Source organism: Felis catus, chromosome B4 (genome assembly GCF_018350175.1).
Source record: "Felis catus isolate Fca126 chromosome B4, F.catus_Fca126_mat1.0, whole genome shotgun sequence".
NCBI lineage: Eukaryota > Metazoa > Chordata > Mammalia > Carnivora > Felidae > Felis > Felis catus.
This window is the reverse complement of record NC_058374.1, coordinates 35153600-35160565: the sequence shown is the minus strand read 5'-3', so window position 1 is coordinate 35160565 and position 6966 is coordinate 35153600.

Here is a 6966-nt window from a genome sequence, read left to right as displayed (position 1 = left end):
TTAATGAGGGTTGAGGAGGTTGTCTTCTAGTAGGTAATTGTGAAATTGTGTAATCAGTTTCCAAATATCGATTATCGAAAAATAGTTGGAGAAGCCCTTGACCTCAGCATTTATTCCAAAATTTGGAGGTTTCAGTCGTCAATTAGCTCAATATGAACCAACAAGGTGATGAGCTGCAGAAAAGCTAATGCCATGTTGGTTGTTATCATATCGATACGCTTACCAGATCAGGGAAAGCAACACTATTGTACATGCGTTGGTGAAATCACTTCTGTATTTGTTTATTTGTTTGGTTATGTGCAATTCCAAGAAGAACCTTGGCAAAGAGTTTTTACGGGACTTTCAGAAGTCTTAAATCTACATTATGTGAGGAAGGAGTAAGGAAAGTCCTCTGCCCTTCGCCCTTTGTACGTCCCCTCGGGGGAGCCACACCAAAGTCTTGTACACATGTTGATGGTTCCCTCAACTGTATCTCTACCAAGACCTCTCTGCTGGTCTTATGTATCCAGCTGCCTGCTGGCTGTCCACCCTTGAATACCCACAGTGCCTCAAGGTCACTATGTATAAACCTGCTTGCATCCATATCTCTCAGAAATGACATTCATAATTTCAGGTAGTGATGTCATCATTGGCTCAGCCACTGAAGTCATCTAGGACACCTATTTCTTAAGCCACACACAGCAGTCAGCAAAGCCTACAGATTCTAACTCTGCAGTACTATCCCTGCTTTCCTTGTTCTCCATTTCTTCTGCTACTGCCTTCAGTTAGGATCTCACAGCGTTTTGGCCTGAATCACTGAATTCTGCATTTGTGACTTCAGTCTGTTTTCTACCTATTCTTTTAGACTTCAATCTCTCTTTGCTCCCTTTGCTGCTTCAAGCCATAACTTCCCAATTTTCTAAAAATAAAAACCCACTTATGTTATTCTCTTACTTACGATCTTTTAGTATCTTCTCCAAATATTTTAGCATAAAGCTTTCACTCTGAATGTAGCACTAACGGCCCAGGTTATGTTTCTACCCTCTTAGCACAACCAACCAAAATGCTCCACTCCAGCCACTCTGAGCCACTGTGGCTCTTTGCTTCCCCTCCTCTATCCAGCTGTCACTCTATCCTTCAAGCTCCACCCAAGTAGCTCCTTGTCCAGGAAGAATTCTCTGGAGTCCCACTTCAGTTTGGATATCCTTCTCGTGTGCTCCATACCACATTGTGCCTACACTTAAGACCGTAATACTTGATTTATTTGTTTGCCTTCCTCTCTAGACTTTAACTGCCAAAGTGCACGGACCCTGGTTTATTGAACTTCATAAATCTAAACCTGAAGCCAAATACCACGCATGGCAAGGAAAAGGCTCTCAGTAAGTGATTTTTGTTTTTGTTTTTGTTTGGCTTTACTTTACTACACTGGAGCACTGCTCTAGGTGCTAGGAATACAATAATGAACAACCCAGGTCTGAGCCCTACTCTAAATAACTGAACAAATAAATACTAACTAAATGAACTAAATGACTTATTTGGAGAAAGGAGAAATCTAAGAGTGACAATGACTAGCTTTCTATTAGGTACAAGAAAGACTAATGTATTTTTATCTTGCTGTTAAATTAAAAATCCTTGAGTAAAATCTACAGAGAGGTAGATTTCATTTCTTTGGGTAATTAGAAATGATAAAAACTGGACCGGTCTGGCTGATGATGTAGTGACTCCCCATCCCCGTAAGTGGAAAGTGATCAGGTAAAGGCTGACAGCACTCCTCAGTGGGTGGGTAGTAAGCTAACCCAGAGCACCTTTAAGGCATGTCTGGAGCATGAAACCATGATGCACTTCTAACTTGTGTTCCTTCTACTGCTCCATCTCGCCTTTGCATGGTGGCAGTCATAATCTCACCAACACTTTAAGTTCAATGATTTAATGTATTCCATTTTTACTTTCCACTTTATTTTTCTCATAGCCTATCCTTATTATGCATAAGCATATCCAGAAGCTTATCTGTACTCTTTACACCCATACCCAGCTTATCTGCTTCTGTTCTTGGCTCCTCAGTAATGGTGGCGAGGAGTCTTTGTTTCAGATGATAATGTGGGAAGACCTGAAAGAACATGGCTGGATTATTTCATATCCCACTTGGGTGGACAGGGTTGCTAGCAGCTGGGAATTATTCTTTTATATCAAACAGAGTCAACTGGATTGGAAAGCCAATGGGGAAGAAAGTAATTTTGTATCCTATAGTATTACGTTTATAGCTCCCATAGTTACCTATAGGGAGCACAAAAAAGAGCAGCTGCTAGCTCAGTACTTCAGTGACTAACCTGCAGACTGAGGCTTACTTAACACCAATGGCCAGGTACCAGGGGCAGCGTCAAGCGAACAGTTGTTGCAAGGTTTCTTTCTATTAGAATCAAAGAACTCTTATGCATGAAGGAAATAGAATGAGAGACGTGGAGATTCTGTGTCCAAGTCCTTGCTCTTCCCCATGAAAAGAGCAAGAGATGCTCAATCTTAGCACAGGCCTTTTTCACTTGCCTCATCACTGGGCTTCAATCCACACTTAGGGGAAATAATAATGTTTTTCACTTATATGATCTTTCACTCTTCCACCACTGCTGGCCATCATTAACCATCCCACCAGTACTCCCCTATTAGCTGTGGATGGTTCTTTCACCTCCATTGTTGGCCTCAGTGAGAATTGCCAACAAGAAATATCATTCTTTGTCATGTGTTATGGGTTTTGAGGTACAGACAGACACTTATACCCCTGAAAATGGATTGATGACATCAATTTATTTTTCACAGTTCACCATCCAGCCTTTAGTTAAAAGCTTGGTTGGGGCACCTGGGTGGCTCAGGTGGTTAAGTGTCCAATTTTGGCTCAATTCATGATCTCAAGGTTTGTGAGTTCGAGCCCCACAGCAGGCTCTGCAATGTCAGTGCCTGGAGGAATGAAATTAGAAAACAATGTTAATTTCACAGTTTTATTCCTGAAAAGTAGAAACTTTGGGGGGAGGTTGATAAAAGAATGAGGTAAGCTTAAACAAGGGAATAATGTGATCTTATATTGTAATAAAATGAATAGTATTTACTGTAGTTATTGAAAGTTACTCTAGACTATTAAAAATGTTTGCTCTTTATTCTAAGTTCAAAAATGAAGATAATAAGCAAAGAAAGTTAATTTCAATGTTATGCTTTTATTTATCTATTTTGAAAATATATTTATTTAAGTAATTTCTATACCCAACATGGGACTTGAACTCACAACTCCAAGATCAAGAGTCACATACTCTTCTGACTGAGGCAGCCAGGCACCCCTTCGTGTTCTGCTTGTAAAAATATACTCTTACTGGGGCATCTGGCTGGCTCAGTTGGTACAGCATGCAACTCTTGATCTTGAGGTTATAAGTTCAAGCCTCATGATGGATGTAGAGATTACTTAAAAATAAAATTTTAAAAATATACACATATACTCATTTCAAGAAATCAAGAGCTTACTTTTTTTTTAATTTTTAAAGATGTTTTTTATTTGTTTTTGAGAGAGAGAGAGAGAGAAAGCAGGGGAGGGGCAGAGAGAGAGGGAAATACAGAATGTGAAGCAGGCTCCAGGCTCTGAGTTGACAGCACAGAGCCTGATGTAGGCTTCAACCCATGGACCATCAGATCATGACCCAAGCCTAAGTCAGACGCTTAACTGACTGAGCCACCTAGGAAACCCAAAAACATACATGGTTTTTACAGTGATGGCACCTGAAACACATTTCATCCTTTTACTTTCTATTTTCTTATTAAAGGTGATAGGTACTTGGGGTGCCTGGCATTCTTAGTCGGTAGAGCATGTGACTCTTGACCTCAGGGTTGTAAGTTCAAGCCCCACATTGAGCCCCACATTGGGTGTAGAGATTACCTAAAAAAATAAAATCTTAAAAAAAAATGGTGATAGGTACTCAAAAAATGCTGTATGAATTAAATTCATCGGTTAATCCATACTCTACCAGAGGGAGATTTCATTACTGTTATGGAACACCTCTCAGTTTATTTAATTTTCTGAGCTCAACTTTGCAGACTTAATTGATATTTAACAATCAAATCAATGAAACAATAAAATAGATACTTGGTGCTTAATTAGAGATCCCAGAGAGGACATAGCTCCCACCTTCAAAAAGATTATGTTTGTTCAAATGTAAAATATATTATTTATTTATTTTTATTAAATTTTTTTAAATGCTTATTTATTTTTTTGAGAGAGAGAGAGACACGTAGAGACAGTATGTGAGTGGGGGAGGGGCAGAGAGAGGGAGACAGAATCTGAAGCAGGCTCCAAGCTGTCAGCACAGAGCCTGACACAGGGCTTAAACTCACAAACAGTGAGATCTTGACCTGAGCCGGAGTTGGATGCTTCAACTGAGCTGCCCAGGCACTCCTAAAATATATATTTTATGGTCCGTCCCACCTTCATCTTAAATATATGGGCATGGAATATAAATCAACAGAGAAAATATCTCACTTGAGACCTGTCTGGATAAAGTGAAAAGCTCATGTTTTTATGGAAATATATCACTTTTGAATTGACTAGGTTTAAAACAAAAAAAAAAAAATTTTTTTAAGTTTATGTATTTTGAGAGAGAGAAAGGGAGAAAGAGAATCCCAAGCAGACTTCATGCTATCAGTGCAGAGCCTGACGTGGGGCTTGACCTCATAAGCTGTGAGATCATGACCTAAGCCAAAATGAAGAGTCAGATTCTTAATGAACAGAGCCACACAGGCACCCCTAAAATTCTTTATATGTATATGGCAGTTTATTGTTTAAGTAATTATCTCCTTTGCTCCACATATCAATCATGGAGGCAAATGGAGTGAGAGTGTGTGCTATTATTATTTATTATTTGAGAAAATGCAATGTAATACTCAAGCTCACATAGATGCCGGGAACGAAAGTTATAATGAGAAGGTTAGGTCTTTTTGAATCCTAAAAAACATTACTCTTGCCTTTGCACTATGCTTCTTTCTCTACTAAATGTTACTTTAAGTTAAAAAATTTATTCTAATTTAATCAGTTTTGAATTCAGTAGAATTTTATTCAAGATGTTAAGCTCTGAACGAAGATAGCTAATAGGGTTTCTTGCCAATTCAAGATCCATCGTCCTTGTGAAGCCTCCCCAAACACTCAGTCTCACACTAAATATTTTCTTCCCTGAACTCCTCTCTAAAAGAAGCCAAATGAACTAGATTATTTCTTACAACCTTTATGACTTTAACATTATATAATATACTCACATTCTATACAACATGGATAATCTTATCAATTGCATTGCCAACTCCTTAAGGCTAGAGACTGAATTTTCTACCTAAATGTATATTTCTATATAGGATGAATCAAATTGGAGAGACAACTCTGGCCCAGCTAAGGAGTTTGAGGCCAGATTGTACACAACCCTGGGCACTTTGTCAACCAAAATAATGTGACCTTTAAACTGAGTAGGGACGGTTTGAGGCCAAAGGAACAACACAAGGAGCTAAAATAATTAAAAAGAAAGTTAAAGAAATTAAGGATTGTAGTCCCTTTGAAAAGAGATTAAGGGAAGAACTCATTAAGATTCGCCAGCTTCTGAATGGCACTGAGAATTGAGATGCTACAAAGCTATTTGACCTAGTGTCAAGAACAAGGGGAGATGCCACAATAAGATAGGCTAGGGATGGACACTCCAGGAATTCAGAGAGGAATTTTGGAACAGAACAGCATAAACATGGGCTAAGCCACCAGGGCAAGAGAGCTGATTCTTAGATATAGTTTCTAGAATAGAACTGAAGAAGAGTTCTTTGGCAGGCAATAAAATCTGATGAAGTTCTGAGCCCTGAATCAAAGAGGGGGGCCCATGGTAGAAAGGACCCTCAGCCCCCTTTCTATTCTCACCCACTGAGTACTGACATTTGTAATATCTCCTTTATGGCTACATGTGGTATTAAAACAGTATTTGTTAGCCCTCAGCTCTGGTCCAAGCTGGTTTAAGCCGGAACAAACAGAAGCAATGCACAGGAGAGCCACAGCCTCCATGCTCAGGGCTGAGCCTCCAAGAGTGCCAGCAGGCTTTCTCAACCAGGGTCAGGAGGGTTTCAAACCTGACACCTCAGTTTCTTGGCAATAACAAATTACCAGTCTTAAGGTCAAAAATAAAGAGAGCTGCTCCTGTAGCCCTGGTCCCAGGCAGCCTTGCGGCTGTTATTAAAGTGCGGTAGAAGGACACGGAGGCTTGCAAGCATCACAGTTCACAGTAATGAGAGTCCCCATCCTAAGAAGCTCTGAGGAAAGGTGTGGACAGGTGGAAAGGAGAACCATATTACTCTGAGTGTGTTTGTACTTCAATCTGGGCTTTAGGGAGGGCAATTAACTACAGAAATGCCAAAAGAAATTGCTGGAAATGTGGGGGGCGCTGGGGGGAGACATTTACACAGGGCACAATATGGTTAGTCAAATAATTTTTTTTTCCTTTAAAAAAAGTTTATTTATTTTTTGAGAGAATTCCTTTTTCTTTTCTTTTTTTTTTTAAGTTTTTATTGAAATTCCAATTCATTAACATACAGCGTAATATTATTTTCAGGCATACACTATAGTGATTCAACACTTCCATACAATACCCGGTGCTTATCACAAGTGCTGGTTAGCTAAAGAATTCCTGGGGCGCCTGGGTGGCTCCATCGTTTAAGCATCTGATTCTTGGTTTCGGCTCAGGTCATGATCTCACAGTTCATGGGTTCAAGCCCTGTGTCTGACTCAAGCTTGCTTGGGATGCTCTCTCTCTCTCCTTCCCACTCCCTCTGCCCCCTCCCCTGCTCTCTCACTCTCTCTCAAAATAAGTAATAAAATAAACTTTAAAAAAATTTTAACAAAGTCATTATAAATTGTTTACATAAAAGAAAATTAAGTTTATATGAAAGGCTTGAAAGTAATCTTAAAATTAGGTGGTTAACTAGATTGCATAG